The sequence below is a fragment of the Acinonyx jubatus genome, chromosome A1 (assembly GCF_027475565.1).
Source record: "Acinonyx jubatus isolate Ajub_Pintada_27869175 chromosome A1, VMU_Ajub_asm_v1.0, whole genome shotgun sequence".
Lineage (NCBI taxonomy): Eukaryota > Metazoa > Chordata > Mammalia > Carnivora > Felidae > Acinonyx > Acinonyx jubatus.
In genome coordinates this window covers 165292609-165309863 of record NC_069380.1, presented here as the reverse complement: position 1 = coordinate 165309863, position 17255 = coordinate 165292609, and the positions used below count along the sequence as shown (strand labels likewise).

General features: G+C 38.4%; 1 protein-coding gene across 2 annotated transcripts in view; it reads left to right on the top strand.

Annotated features, from left to right (window-relative positions):
* The window catches only part of EFNA5 (ephrin A5), a 270345-nt gene that overhangs the window by 235573 nt on the left and 17517 nt on the right, over nt 1–17255 (top strand). The gene's annotated exons all lie outside the window — the stretch shown is intronic.

Genomic DNA, 17255 nt, shown 5'->3' with positions numbered 1-17255 from the left:
GTTTTTATTAGCTCCAATGTCTAGTTTCTAATGTGAATTTGCTTTTTCTAATTTTTTTTTACAAAAATATTTTCAAGTTAATTTCTGCCTTAAGTACATTGTCACAGGCTCTGACTAAATCTGAATGGATGCTGTTTCCCTGTGTGTTTTAACAGTTTCAGTGGGCCCTCAACTTTGAATTTAGAACTTCTTGCTTTATTTTCAACCTAAGTTTTAAAGAACAAATCTAAACAAGGAGCGTAAAATAGAAGCCAAAAATATGAATAGGCAGTTTATTTTTAACTTTTAATAGATCGCTTAAAGGTCTTGCTTATATTTTGGGCAGTTGATTCCATTTCGAGACCATATAATGAATATTGCAATGAATTCAATGAAGTTTAGTTCAGAGCAGTTATTATTGTAGAAGCAGCCTTTTGCTAAAGGCTTACTCATACCTTGACTGACAGGTAGGAGTTCTGATAATCATAATTACAGTGATTTAGCATTTATTGCGAGCTTACTATGTGCCAGGCACTAGACTTGTTTTCCCTTTTTGTATCCTCATCCGTAAGATGTAGGTACTGTTATTATCCCCATTGTATAGATGAGGAAACGGGCTGAGTGAGGTTAAGTAACTTGCCTGAGATCCTGTCGTTAGTAATAGAGTCAGGGTTCAGACCCTCTTAGACTCCCAAGTCTCAGCTCTTTATTCACTTAATTCATAATACATATTTTAAAAGAAGTTAAAATGAGACTCAGTTCAAGCATCCTAGCAAGTCTTTACATAAGTCCTACCGACATGAAGGCAAACCCAGTTCTAAAAATGGCTCATGTGACCTACAGAGGGATGTTTTCATGTCAGCATACATACTAGGGCCATATGTGTTTTCAAAACAAAGTAGAGCACTATCGAGTGGCTTGTGGGGTCAGAACATGAATACAGAATCAACTGTGTCATTCACCCTCCCTACTTCAATTGTGATGAAAACATGTAATGATTAGCAAGACTATTGAAAGTGTATGTCTCTTTGGTACTCTGAGTCATTTTTCAGAGGCTTAAATCTGATTAACAGAATCAATAGCACAGCGTAGGCATTGGTGGATATCTTGCAAAGCCTTGTGACCAACTGTGTCAACATCTCAGCTTGTTAATATGACGTGTTGGGGACTGCTTTACCTTGTTTGTAAGCGGCACAGCAGCAGCGAATTACTGTGTCCATTATTACTACCAGTTGTGCTTGATGCTGTTATTTTAAAATCCACCAGTTTTTCACAAATTTGGAGTTTTAGAACACATTTTTGCACATCCAAGAAAAAGGAGTAGAGATTCTACGAGGAGAAGGGCTGCCTGGAGAATTAATAACGTCTTTAGAACGGAGTTCAGAAATCGCGGCACCCGTGGGCAGCTCCAGGGTTTCAAACGGCAAGGGTGTGGCACCGGTTCATGGGGGCACTTGCCAGGGATGGGGCGACCACCCAGCAGCGCACCAGAGAAGGAGCCTCACGTGGACTTCCTCTCTCACCTGCCTCTCCTCTGCTGATAAGGAAATCAGAACAGCCAGACTCCTGGCATCAATGAAAAGACAAGTCTGACTGGAACGGGAAGTATTTGAAAAATACCACTGGATAGATTGGGCCAGATCAGGGAGGGCCATTACTTCTGTTTGGAGGAATTTAGAACTTATCTGGAAGGCAATAGGGAGTAGCATGTTTTTGAAGGGGAAACTCATTTGGGCCTTATCATATAAATACATTGAAATAATTTACCTTAGGGCTAGATGCTGGCCGGTTATATAATCATAGCTATCAGAGAGTGGCCACTTATCCATCCCCACACATTTATAGATCTTGTCTTATCCATACTTTATCCCAACTGTGTGTTAGGCACTGTTACAGTTCTCATTTTACCGGTGAGGAAACTGAAGCACAGAAAGGTCAAATAACTTGTCGGAAACCACATGGCTCATGAGTGGTAGAGCCCAGAGTTGAGTTGAGCCAAAGGGATTCTGACTCCACTGTTCATGCTTTTAGCTCTTTTCCATATATGACAAGTGATGTTCGGAAGCTCATTCCATAAAAAGTACCAGTACTTGAGGAGAAATTGTTCTAAATATTAATACCCTTTACTTGAATTTCTGTTGTTTCTATATTGTCTTCTGTGTCCATTCAGCTTCTCTGCCATAGGTGCAGAGTTTTAATTTTTTTTTTTTTGCATCAGCTTTTATGATGTTTTTATTAAGTAGAATTGCTACATAAATAACATTTTCTGGGTTATTTAATCAAATAACAGAATTTCTGACCTTTTGATAGGATGTGTTTACCATTTTAGAAGATTTATTGCAGCTGTTTTCTTGAAATATTTATATTCAGAAACGCTATATAAAACCATTCATTAAACTCTACGTGGGCTGTTGGTACATGTTCATCATTAAATTTGTGGCTACAGAACAATCTACAATGGTCATAGAAGGAGACACCTCAGTATTATTATTTTCTCATTAGCCAACCCATCAGTACTTACTGAACTGTGTGTAGCCATCAGGCCAGTGTTGCAGACAACCTAATGTGACAATAGAAAATACTCAATGTGGAGCACCTGGGTGGCTCAGTCCATTGGGCATCTGACTTAGACTCAGGTCATGATCTCGCATCTCGTGGGTTCGAGCCCTGCGTTGGGCTCTGTGCTGACAGCTGGGAGCCTGGAACCTACTTCTGATTCTGTGTCTCCCTCTCTCTCTGCCCACCCCCCACTAGTGCTCTCTCTGTCTCTCTCTCTCAAAAATAAATAAACGTTGAAAAAAAAAAAAAGCACTCAATGTAATCTTGCTCCTCCAAGAGCTCACAGTTGAATGTGAGAAAAACATACCCATGAAAATGACAGCAAAGAGAAACAAAGTAAATTCCAAGATTGACAGTGTCCACAAAAAAGAGAGAGGACAGCTTCAGGGGGAAGACCTCATGACATGCTGACTTGAGGAGCAAGGTGAAATTCAGGTCTCAGGGCTTAAGACACTATCCTGACTTTAGTGACAGACAGGACTAAAAATACAGCTTCTTGGAATCCACTTCCAGAAAGTCCGATTCATTAAATTTTATGAGATTGCTATAGGGATCTTCATTTTTAACAAGCTCTCCAGCAGTTTCTCCTGCAGGTGATATTCATTCCACACTCTGGGAACACTGGCTTAAAGGGTGGGAGGAGATGGGTCTGAATTCAAGACAAGAAAGAAGCAGGGACTGGAAGATTTGAGTAAATGGAACCGCAGCATTGGTGTGGAAAAGAGACAGTCTTTGTTATGTGAGGGTGCGTACAACCCAGGGAGCTCTGATGACAGAGAGACCAAGCTAGTCTAAGAATAAAGACTCAAATAGACCAAGATTCTGGGAGGCAGCTCATTCAGTTGTCATACAAATACTTCCTTCTGCTCCACTAAACAAACTATCTCATTTGCTTCATCTATAAATAAGATTTTCTTTTACCCTACTGATGCAAACAAGAACCAGGTGACTCTTTGGGGTTTTTGTATTTCTCATACAATTTTTTTTTTAATTTCTGTATACAATTTTCATTATAAAATGAATTCCTTTTAGTGGTAAATGGTGTAAGTGGGGTAAGAATCAGCCACATACAAATAGAGAAGAAGCAGACATGATATCAAGCAGTAAGAAATACCCATTTTGGATCAACAGTTCAGAAGGAAAATGTGTGCTTGGGGAGAAAGGACAGAATAGTGAGTAGTTCCTGTAATATTCTAATTACATAATACAGGGTTTTGGTTTTGGAAGGTACATTGAAGAAGTGGGGGCTGCCTATTGTCCATGACCTTTCGTGCTTGTCAGTTTATGTTTTCTTCTCCCTGATGTTTAGTTGGAGTCTGATGAAACAAGGAGTATATCTAAATGAAGCCGTGATTCGGTTATGATTAAAGGTCAACAGTGATGTATATTTAATCACTATTTACTACTTATATATTGGGTTAGACAGCAGTCATGTTTTTAACTGTATAATATGTCCTGATTCCTAGAAAATAAGACCATTATTTGATATGTTCCTTTTTAAATATTAGTAAGTATAGAAAAGTAGATGAGACAAGAATGAGGAGAATTGGGTCTTAACTACATTACTTTCTAGGTGTGTTAATTTGGGCAGGGGGCTTCAACCCATACCTCAAGTTTCCCATTTATAAATGAGTTAGAGTGCTAGTTTAATAAATGGTATTCTTAATATTGATATTTGAAAGGCAATTAGTTACTTTCCTAGTTTCTGTCAAAATTAATGGTAGCTTCCATGACAAATTTTTATGGGTACTTTGAATTATACATTTGCATGTGTCAAAAATAGTTCCTATCATCAACTAGTTTGAAATACACTGGTGGTCAGAAATAGCTTACTGTCATTTACTCACAAGGGCATTTTTCACAGTCTCTTTGCAGAATCAAATATGATCAAAATATATTGTCAGCTCACTGTGGTTTATGTAGAATGTTCTACAGTGGTGAAGATGCAGAAATACCAGTCTACCACTTAGAGAACCATTCTGTGGGTCACATCCAAGACCACAGTGGTCAGTTGATTTCATACAAAATATTTTCCAGGGCTAACTGGAAAGTAGCATTGCCGTTGACAGGTTTTCTGCACCTGTTTTTTTGCGCAGTGGAGTCTCGTACCTGAGAAACATGGAAAAATGTTCCCTTCCTAAATTGAAAAACTCAGCTGTAGTCTAAATGAAATGGGATAAATTATCTTTTTCACAATTATCCATTAAAGGGAGAATTAGAATTAATATTAATCACAGATGTTTCATCAAGTTTTATTATCAACCAGATTGACTGCCAAAGTGCTTTCTGGAAGACATTTTCTCTCCCTCCCCCACCTGCTACTGAGAACAAACTGTTATTATGGGTCTTTAGATAAAGATTAATGGTTTTGGCAATTCATTTGAGGAAATCTGTATTTTACTGTACACTCCAGTTCAAGGCATTTCTGAAAAGCGAGGCTTGTCATTTCCCTGATAGAATTTACACAATGAAGACACGAGAAAGTAGGATTCTTTCTAGCATCAGAAACTGATTAATTAATACACAGCCCGAGATTAATATCGCCAAACCCATATACGTATATTTAATTGTGGCACCTTGTTTATAGATAAAATACGCAAAATGCCTATTTAATCCAGCTATTTTAGCAGCTGTATTTTACCCATCACACTTAAGTTACTTTAATATTACTTGCAATTTCTATATCCTGTCTTTCTGGGATAATTCATTACCAACTGTGTGACCCTTATATAATTATGAATATTTGGTGATGCTTCCTCCATTTGCAAAGTACACCACAGATGAGTGCTATATATTCATTAAGGTTCTCAACTTGTAAACAGTATTTATCAGTTTCTAGCTAAATTAAGCAAAAACAGAGGAACTTTCTCGCTAGTAAAGAGATTGATGTGTTTAACTGAAGACCTCAGGATGAACAGTAACCAAGGCAATGCTGCAGATCCAGAACCTAGAAACAAGTGGATAATTAGAATGACCTTGTCAAGACCCAGCCATTCTACTTTCTCATCTCTAACATGTCTCCCTTCCTTGTGTCACTGTACTTGGGATTCCAGTTCCTGGCAGAAGGAATTTGGTTGGCACAGATAGCTATCCTTTGAAAAGAATAAAGAGCACCTTGATTGACAAGCCCGCCAAGACTGCATGAAATCAGGAAAGGGGAGCTCTTCGAAGTTTTCTTGGTGATGGTTTGGTTTTGAGCCTAAGGAAGATGGGCATTGATGCTGAATAGGCAGAAACAACCATTGACCAAAACAAAGGTATCTTTCATTGTTGAACAGTAGTGGAGAATATGTAGAATTGTTCAAAACAAATAGAAAACCTATGTAGCAAATCCTTTATGTGCAACTACGGCAGAGCATCAATTTAACATTTATATTTCTAGTTTGTTGTACAGTAATATTTTACCTTTGTTTAGTATTTTTGCACGCTTTACCATGTTCCAACAAATTAAAGAAAGTGACTCATTTTTCAGTTAGGATTTCTCTCACATTCCTTTGCTTTTCTTTATTTTAATGGAAAAAAGCAAAAACTCCAGACAAATAATGGAAAATACCCTATGTGCTGATTTACAGCTTCCTTTCATTGACATCAGCAGGATTTAAGAAATGCGAAGTGGAATGGGTTAAGTACCATTATGGCTCTGTCCAACTCTAGTCAGATATGGGATCAGTCAGGTAACTGAGTCTGCTTTCAAAATGAAGGAGTTGGGGCGCCTGGGTGGCTCAGTCAGTTGGGTGTCCAACTTCAGCTCAGGTCATGATCTCACGGTCCGTGAGTTCGAGCCCCACGTCAGGCTGTGTGCTGACAGCTCAGAGCCTGGAGCCTGCTTCGGATTCTGTGTGTGTGTGTGTGTGTGTCTCTCTCTCTGCCTCTCCCCTGCTCATGCTCTGTCTCAAAAATAAATAAACGTTAAAAAAAATTAAAAAAAAAAAAAAGGAAGGAGTTGATCTAGATTGGCGGTCCCAAGGATCAAGAAATTTAAGATGTTCTAATATCTGATATGAAGTTTATGTTTGGGAAATTCTGGGTTGAAGTCAATTCTTTTCCCCTTCTTTGGAAGGGAAGGTAAGACTTCTTGGGGTGTTAAATGTCCCCATGCATTGCAACTCTCCATAGGGAGAGATATCTTTTGCTCACCAAACTTATTAGACTTAGGAACCTCTCTTTCACTGGAACATCTGGAAGGACCTGGTTTCCATGGAAGGAGGTTAGATTATTTATAAAACCCCACTCAGCTTTGAAACATACTAAGTATATACTTCTCCTAGTCATGACATGTGGAATCTATTTTAATACCTTTCATCATCCAGCCCTTTCTATGTACTTAGTGTATCAGACTTTCTGTATAGTTGAATCCACATCCTTGCATCTAATCCTCCATTGAGGTGAGCAACAGATACAGACCAGTTTTCTCTTCCTTCAAGGATTCATGTATTTGTGGTGAAATACGCCACCTTAATTCCTCTGGCTATTCTTAGGAAAGCTTTTTGAAGTTTTGAAAATAAATTTTGTCACTTTTCTGAAGTCTTATTTTAAATATAGATCCCAAACATTACGACAACACTTGATCAGATCTGGTAAAGAAGTAGACCTGTGTGATGCAAGTTCAGTTTGCAGCTTAGGTGGGTTTTGTTTTTCCTGAGATACACCTGTGCTTAGTCTCTGTTCTGTTCTTCATTGATTGCCTTGAACTCGATCCCACTTTAAAGTACCATTTCACTAGCTGTCTTCAAGAGCTAGTTACTCCATCCAAATAATTTACTCATAAACCTAGTCTCAGATCTATCTCGAGTCCCTTGATGAAAATTAAGTAACACCCGGAAAGTGACTAAGCCGGGGGCTAGAGGAAGGAAGGCATTCCCTAATATGCCTTCAGAGTTGGTGCTGAGCATTGTTAGTCTAACTTTTTGTAACGCATCATTAGGCAGTTTTGCACTTCCCGGTACTATGTCGTAATCTTTTCATGTGGTATCTTACTGTTCTGCAAAAGGCGTCATGCTATCTACATGGCTGCTCCACTACATTGTCCCCTGTGCAACCTCATGAGTCCTTCTGCTCCCCCACAGACTTGTGTGGAAAGTGCCCTTGGTGCTTTAAGTCATTAACTTCTGTTTGCCGGGCCCAAAGCGTAACCAAAGCCTTGATATCTTTGGAAGCTACTCTAGGATGTAGCTATATGGGAGCTTCCTACACCTATAACCCAAAAACAAAAAGTGAAACGTAGTCCCTACCTCCATTGGTTTAGTTCCTAGAGTGAACATAGCATAGGTATTCAATACATGCTTTTTAATTTCCTCCTGTCTGGTACTCCCTTCAGATTAGCAAGTGTATCCAGATTGCCAAAAGGCCCTAACTGAATCTGCCCTTTCAGGCTTTTAACGTCTTTGTGCCTAAGTTTGATGTAGAATTTAGCACATTGGACTAGGTCCTTGAGTTTACAATTGATGGGACCACCCCATCCCATTCAGAGCCTCCAACCCCTGTCTAACAAACTCCTTGCTTCTTTTTTCAGAACAATGATGACAATTTCAAATTTTGTAACTTACTCTCTAAAATGTAATGTCCTGAGGGCAGGGACTGTGTATCTCTTCTTTCTTATTGTAAACAAAGTGTGAAAGAAGGAAGGGAAGGAGAATAGGTGAAGGATTGAACTATCTACCTCTGCGAGAATCCAAGGGATTCCAGTGGAGACCACAAGGCTTTGACAGGGAGGATTCCTGCTTTATGGCATTTTTGATCTATGCATATTTAAAGAAAATGACAAGGCAGACGATGCTAAGTATTTTTAAAATTCTGCTTTCTATTCTAGAGGAACTTTTCAACTGAAATGGGGTAGATAGAAATAATTGGTGTTGATTTTATCCCCTTGAGGAAATCTGAACAGGTCTGTATCATTTTAAACAAGCATGACGTACGAAAATTAGGATTTTACAAAAGATAAATTGCAGAGTGATCATTCCATTTACAGAAGAGGAATTCTTTTCAATAGGCGTAGAGCATTTTTAAATGATCTGACTTCTAAAAATCCGGTTTACGTTTACTTTTCAGAATCAAATTGGTCGCAAGGGGCAAAAGTAGTTGGAAATTTTGAAAAGATAGCTGTAGCTGAGTGGGAAGAACATTTCTTTGGGAGTGCAATGAAACTCTCAATGCCTGAGAACTGAGATAAAACTTTATAAACCTCTTCCTTACTAATATGGTGGCGAGGTGGGGTGTTGGGGGTGTGTGTTGTATTGCTGAGGGCGGGTTGTGACAATAGCTCTGGCCTTGACTGGAGTTGTACATGTAAAAAACAGTACTACACTGTACAGAGAATAGGGGCTGGTAGCTACTTATGAGAAATAACAGTTCTATAACTTCATTAGTTTTTCAAATTAGTGTCACAGACAGCTCCCACTTTTCACCACTGTGCTTTCTGGAAATAGAATCATAAAGCAGAGAGTTGTAAAGTGCCTCCCATTTTCCTCCAGGAGTAATATCTTAATTGAGGCTGTGTCTCTGACCATATATTTGAGAAAAAATAAATCATAACTACGACCGACCCAATGTCAGAGGCAAAGATGCAGTGGCCATAACCTTCCACAGTTATTTAAAATAGTAAAATTATACTCTTTTCTATAAAAGGGATATAAACGTATTATACACATTGATTTTACATGCTCTCTAAAGAATATGTTCAGCAAATAAAAAGTTCAACTAAACTATTTCATAAATTTTAGCAGAACTAGCTATACTATAAATTCATTAAATATTTAATTCCTCATAATTTGGTTCTTTGTATTTAAGAGGAGCTTTGGGGATGATTTCTTTGCCCTAGTTCTGTCCAAGGTAGTTTGAGTGAACACTTTCCTTGTGATGAATGTCTCTGGGCCACAGCAGCCTATTCAACATCCTTTTCCCAAGTACAGTAAACTTTGCTTGGGTTACTTGAGCCCTCTGAAATGCTAAAGTTCAGGTTTATAAACCTGTAAAATGAGAAGACTGAACTAGGTTGTCCCCCAGGTTCACAACCATGAGTTTTGTGATTCAGTGATTTAAGCTGGAGGTCGGTGTAAGGATGCAAGAGTGCTTGATGTTTAGCTATTGACAGATGGTGATGAGACATGTCTCCAGGTCCGAGTTACCCGCTCATGCATTTCCAGGCGAATCGAGGCTGCTGCTCAGCATTACTCCAAATAAAGGCCACCGACAAAAACCTGACCTCCTTCTCGGACTTAATGCTTGGCTGATATTTTGCTGTCATCTGCCTTTACCCTTCACAAGAATGCCTTGAAAACAAGCACCGGGTTATTAGTGGAAGCTTTTTCAAAAGTACTTTAAAATCATTTTGCTTTATACAAATATTTTTTAGTGCATCTTAATTGAATGTGGGGGGGAAAACCACTCTATCTTGAAAAATAAGCCACTTACTCACATTTATAGCAGGCTTAAGGACCTACTTATATTGCAGGAAGCTCACATGCCTACTCCGTTACTGGCTTTTATATTTTACTTTTTCTCCTCCAACCTTGTGATTTTGTACGCATTTATAGTAGATCAGTAAGCAAACAAGCATTTGTGGGGGCGACCTTGTCTTTCATGTGTTTATCCTTTCTTTCCTTCTTTCATTCAACAGATATTATTGAGTGTCACAGTGCTGAACAGATAGTATTTAAGATTCTGTGTACGCAATAGAGGAAAAAAATAGGCAAAAAACCCCTTGCTTTAATAGACCCTACACTCTGCTGGGGAGCCAGGGAGTGCAGATGGGGATAAACAGGGAAATAAATAAATATTAAATATGTCAGGTAGTTGACAAATGCTATGATGGAAAAAAAAAACAGGAGAATGGAGAATATAAAAGTGGAGAAATTGCTATTTTATATGTAAGAATATATAAATATATTTAAATATACTTACAGGATTATCCATCTACATAATTATAGTATAGGGCAAGATATCTATGTATAATAGAGAAGTAGATAGGGGGAGAGAGAGGTAGATCAGGGAAGGTCTTTCTAATAGTTAACACTCGAAGAGGGGCCTAAAAGAAGTGAGGAAACAAGCCATGCGTCTATCTGGCCAAAGGGCTGTCCAGGTAGAGGGAACAGAAAAACAGCAAGGGCTTGGGGGAGAGTTTTGTGCCTGCATGATTGGAGAACTCTGTAACTGTGTGTCAGTGTGTGTGATGGATTGGGAGGCAGGGTCATGGTTGACCACAGTAAGAATCCAGGATTTTCATCAGAGCAACATGGGAGCTGTTGGAGGCTTTTGAGCAGAGGCGTGACATGATCTGACTTAGGTTCTACCAGGATCACTCTGGACTCTGGTCCACATGTCTGGAGTGGAGCAGAATCCTTTATTTTTTCCGGCTGGATGGGATCCTCTGGATGTGGTCCGTAAAGGGAAGTGCTTTTGAAAAATAGATGGTGTAGGAAATGTTACATATGCTGTTGAGTAGACAGTGGATCAAATACCTACATTGTGAGAGAGAAAAAAAAATAGAAAGATACAAAGTCGTTCTTGGTGGACCTTATCAATGAACTCCTATCCTTATTGAATTTAAGGTAAAAATTAGGGAATCTGCTGCATCTGTTATTTTTCTGAGGCATCAGGAAAGGCCACTGACTCTGTCTATATGTAAATAGGCAGGTGGCTTTGGGCTCAGCAGGCCCCGCCCCCAGACGGAGCCCTCTCAGTTGGGTCTTGGATAAGAGGAGGTTCTGCTTTATATGTTAATGTTGGTTCTTATGCCACCATGTTGTCAGCATGTTCTCCAGGCCAAGACTAAGGCACCACAGGGGTGGGAACAGGCAAGAACTGCCTGAATCCCCAGGGATGCCATGGGGTCAGAGACAACAGTGCCAGGCTGAGAAATCTCTCCTTGCACCAGGGAGCGTGTACTAAGAATGCAGCCAATTTTCCCAGTTTTCTTTTCGGAACATTTGGTTACTATGTTTTGTTTCGTATTTTCTCCTACAGTGGTGCATATGGGTACTTAGAAGCACATCAGTTATAGTAATATAATATTAAAAGGCTTTTTCTTGATATGCACCTGATTAGGAACTATGCATAGGGCATGTCCCTGCAGGCACAACCTCCACTTGGTTTTCTTACTGAAGCCTCTTGCAAATGCTTGAGATTACACAGTCAAGTTCTACCAAGTTTTAACCTACTCCCAGATTTTTTTGGAAGGACTTTTAAGAGCTTCTGGGAAATTATGCAACAAATATTTGAAGTAGGGCAGTCATGAAGAAAAGTATGATTTATACTATAAACTGAGGTTGTATAGTTCTGGCATCAGAAAGACTTGGATTTGAATATCCATTCTGCCATACAGTCGTTACGTATGTCCTCAGCTAACTACTGATCCCAGTAAGCCTCAGTTTCCTCGTCTCTAAACTTAAGATAATAATACCTGCCTTGCAGAACTGTTCTGAGGATTAAATTTAATAAACCTGGCACAGTGCCTGGTGTGTAGAAAGAGTAGATAAATGGTAGCTATTATAATAATATTAGTAGTATGCATCCTGAAGTGAAGTTCCCTCCCACCAAGCTCCGTATCAATTAAGAAATAATTTCATGTTTCTAATTTGTATTTGGTCAAGTTAAATAGAGAAAAAGAAACATTATGGAGAAATAATATTCTAGAGTAATTGGTGCCAAAAGAATCCTAAAATAAAAATATAGGTCTTGTTATTAATCCCGCACAACAATCATTTGTAACCATTCTGCGACAGATTTATTGACTACGGCATCCATTTAGAAATGCTAAACTAATGAGGACTTAGCCATTAGTTGTGATAATGGTCTATCATTTTGAGCTTGAACCATGTGTACTTATTTGGACTCTTTTCAAAATAATAAATTATTTCAAACTCATTTCTTTTCTTGAAAATGTCCTTATAATTTAGGTCATGCTTTGGATTATGTGAGTGGTATTCCTATAATCCATCATCCAAAATAAACTGTGATTCTGGGCTATTTTAAGATTGAGAAACTTCAAACATTTTTTTTTTTCAGAAATTGCATAAAGGGGCAACAGAGGCTCCTCAAGCCTCTAATTTATCTTTTTTTCTGCCTGTGCTTGATTGTTATTCCATATTAAGGTTATTTTCCTTTTAAAGTAGCTCTGCACAAAGAGAATATACTGCTAAATACTATTGCAAGGGAATGTTTACAGATGCAAATGACTTCTATTTAAGGAGCTCGTGATTAAAACTTGAAAGAATGTGGCACTAGAAAGTATGTGAATAACCTTTGAAAAATCTCACAATAGAACTGAATATGGGATATTTATAATCTAGGATTACAGCTATAAGGGTATGTGTGAATATGCATGTTCAATATGTTGCAAAGGACCTCAAACTGAAACTTGTTAATTTTACTTTTCTTTAATTTAGATAAATTAGCTGTTTGATTATTGAGAAACTGTAATGCAGAATAAACTAGAAGTCCAGTGCAGAACACTAGAAGGAACTAGTATTACATTTGCCTGCAACAAGTATGCCAGATGGTTTCCAGAATTCCGTCTTTCTGATAAAGACAAGATATCTTTTTGATAAGTTCTTCACTGGGCCATTTCAATCTTCCATAGTTGCTTTGAGGCTCGAAGTGTATTTCATTATTTCTTTTTCTTTTTTTTTTTATTGCTCACAGAGCAGGCTGCTAATAAAATCAGAAAAAAAGCTGTGATCATTGGCAGACCTATTTTTTAAATCTATTCATACCCAGAGAAGATCTGCCCTTTGGTTTCTTGTCGTAAAGACTGACCTTCTGGGGTCATCCAAGACATCAGTCCAAGTCGTGTGTCTCATTTTGGTGGAAATCATGTCTTTCACCCTTGGGTGTACTGGGCAGTCCGGCTCCTGCCCTCCGTCTGGGTTTTGGGGAACGGTCTGGCTCAGGCCCTGGCTGTAGAGAAATAATGAACATGTCACGCGCGTCTCGAGTTTTCCAGTCTCTGGCACAGCTGTGGCACTTTCCCCCCCTGCTGCGAGGCACAGCACGCTGGCCATTTGTTGGCAAGTTCATATTTCACACTGCAGGGAATTGAAATGATTGAACAGACAGAAGACGAGTTTTATTTGCAGTAGCCTACGTATCCCCAGACTCTGATTTGGCATAAAACATCTGCTTCATGATCTGCTTCAAGGCCAGTTCCTTTCCTCCAACAAAGGTTACGACTTCAGGCAAGCTGTGCTTCCACTGGCAGGAGGAAATTTGCCCGAAGACTTGATTGAGTCAGAATCAAAGCATCCTGCCACAGAATTTCTTTTTTCAATTATCTTCGAAGAGGCAGCCAGACTTTAAATGTATCAGTATAATAAATGTAATGAAATAAGGCAGACACTCCTTTCCCCGTGTTGCTGTGGAGGGGAGGTGCACACCCAGTCCTGCATCCTCTCCGAGAAGCCTGTGAGACTCACCTACCTATCTGTCAACACACACATCTTGGCAAGAACACATTGTAGGTATGGCCTTTGGATGTGTTTCAGCCCATCGGCATGATAAATAGGCACAAGCACTGGATTTACCTGCCGCATTCACGTCTTTCTGATTATAAAAGCAAATGGGCATGATACTGAATGTAATTATTACTATTTTTCATAGGGAGGAAGCATCATATAGCCTTTGTTTTGTGGCATGGTCCTAATTACTAATTATATTTACCCGCATGATTTTGTTGTGCGTGGTCATATTTTTTGTTCAAGACAGTCCTCGCTAGCCTTACAGACATACACACAAAATTAAATCCTGGCATTTTATTATGCTAGAGCAATTAGATGCCATCCTCGTAATGAGAAACATGACATCTTCATCGTTCTCCTTTATATTTTCATGTTGTTTTAAAGCAGACATTTACCAGAACTGAATACAGTCTTTCTCCTACACACACACACACACACACACACACACACACCTAATTGAATATCTGCATATCTCCAAGGAGTCCTGTGGGTGAAACCATGTATTCATCTTCTTTAGTTCTTAGGCCACTTTGGTTTAAGAGTAAGAACTGTTGCTTTTATGAAGTGCCTTTTTCTATAAAGTCAAAACCTCACAGCAGTGCACAGAAAGCCAATGGTATAAAGGAGCTAAGTAGAGTCTTTAATAGAGAGAGCTGGGTTGTAAGTGTTTTTGTTCCTACGGAGCAGATAGATTTGGCTCCATCTGTTCCATATTCATAACAAAGGAGCGCACTTACAGGAGGGCCAACTTCCCAGAGCCGCCTGGTAATGATCTTTTCACCAGAATGAAAGCATCTGAACCCAGTGGCTTGGCCCCACGAAAAGCAGCTAGCAGGATTGCCCGTCAGAACCCCGATTTTCTCGTAACTCAGGTAGACATAAATTTTCCCAATATATGGAATGAAAAAAAAATTCAACCGATTTCTCATCTCCCTGCTGCACTGTGTTGTTAGGAAGCTCAAAATGTACGAATATAACCTTCTCCTTCCACAACCACAAAAGATTTGTAATTAGATTGTATGAGGGGAAGTTTGCACTTAAGTATCTGAAGATATCACAGGGGAAGAGGCTATTCTTCAAACTTTTAAGTTGTTTCTATTCAGATTTTCTAATCTTTTTAAAACTGGGGTTAATGAATAGAAATATGAGTTATACCAAATAAGGAAAAACCCCTGTTGAGTTTTGTAATTAGCAAACTTCAAAGTCAATTTCAACTGAGACCTCTTAGATTAAAAAGATAAGTTGACCCAAGAGTACGTACTTTCTCTTCAACTAAGCAGAAGAAAAATAGAATGAATTTTTTTGCCCAAAATGCTAAGCTATACAAAAAATCTTCCTATTTATATGACATGTAGAGTCAGCATCAAAATGTAAATGATTCCTTAAAACTTAAATAGCACACTGGTATTAATATCATAGCTAGTGGATAGAACGCTTGTATTTATATGCTGGCTTCACAGATTTCTTAAGAAACGGAAACATATTTTGAAGTATGGTAATCCTTTTCTCCATTCTGTGTACTTTTCAAATACTAGAAGCTCCTAAAAAATACATCATTGAGATATTTAATATACTTCATGTAAAAGTTATAATTGTGATTTATTAAACCTTTTATTGTGCATCTTGGTGCCATCTGTGCATTATCTCCTTGCTAAACTAGGGTTTCTGGCAAATCAAACAGTAAACAAATCTCTCAAAAAGTTTGCTGTGGCAATAAAGCAGACAAAGTTTTCATCTAGCCATGAAATTGCTCTGTATTTTAGCAAGAGAAATATAAAAGTAATATTCACAGAGTGGAAAACCTAGCCAATCAATCTGTGAAGATCTCCGATTTCTAGAACACCTTGGTTCTGTTGGTTATATTGTGTAATAGTATTTTGGCTTATTTGGTTTTTAATTCATTCACTTACTCATTCCTTCAAAAATACTTTCTGTGCACCTACTTTGTACCAAGCAAAGGTTGGTTTTGGAAACACGGTGATGTATTAAAAAATGGTTACTGCACCTGCAGCATACAGTTTAATTGGGAAATAGACAATAAACCAGGAAACAAACAAATCTCTAACTGCCAATTACGCACGTATAAAAGGAGCTAGATGCAGTGACAGAGAAAAAGAGAGAATAAGCCTTTCAGTCAGGTGGGTGGTCATGGAAAGCCTCTTTAGGGCGGCAGTATTTGAGCCATGGCCTGAAAGAAAGTATCAAGTATATTTTTGGTGCACAGAGGATAGTTTATGTCCACAGGAAGGTCTATTTAAAGGGTTAGTTTGGATTTCAAATTTGATATTTGACTTATTAAGATAACACATTTTTAAAATGTTTAAATTTTCAAATTTAGCCTATTCACATTCATTTACACATCATCTTATTATTCTATATATAAGACTAGACCAAATATAAATATTTGGTTCCATTTACAAACTCGGTTAATTAAACTCCTTTAACCAATTAAAAATAAAAAGTAAAGAGAATATATTGTATCTCCAGTGAAGTACAATTAACACACAGAGTAACATTAGTTGCCAGCATACAGTATATTGAGTAAACAATTCTACACATTAGTCACTGCTCACCACAAGAAGTCTTTCCTTTTTAAGTACTTGAATTGTGGGACTGTAAAACCCTCCCAAGTATTTAAGTAATTCTTATAGTAATTGAAACTGAAAAATATGTTTTAATTCTGGCAAATGTTTTAAAACTCTATGTAACCTAGGATGTCATTAGTCAAAAAGTATAAAGCAGTTGCTCCATTACATATTTTAAATTGGACTGACACGTCTGACCAGTTACTCTGAATGGCCAAAGTTGTCATACGCTTTGAAAGCATTAAGGTTCCGCATTCTCAGGTGCTTTTTTTAACACACAAAGAATGCTCGCTCTGTGATCTGATTCTCTTAAAAATGCCTATGCTTAGTTTTTAAACTCAGCCGTATCCCCTAACACAATTTTGGGATTACTCTCTCAGGTAGTGTTTGAGGTACCTTAACTTGCCAAACCTTCTTAATGACTAGAGGATTTCAGGTAGGATGGCTTCACTCTTCACCTCTGATTATGATGCCCCAGTGTCACTTTTCTATCCTTAAGCGTGAGGTCACCGGATCCTCCCATCACCTTGCCTTTGTTCTCCTATTTATTGGTGGGGCCTGCAGCTCCACACAGACGGATCATTTCATGAGATTCGGCACATCTTTGGCTCCTAAAGATGCGCACATTCCTTTCATTTCCATCTTATCACCTCAACCACACATTGCAGACATGAAAAATAAT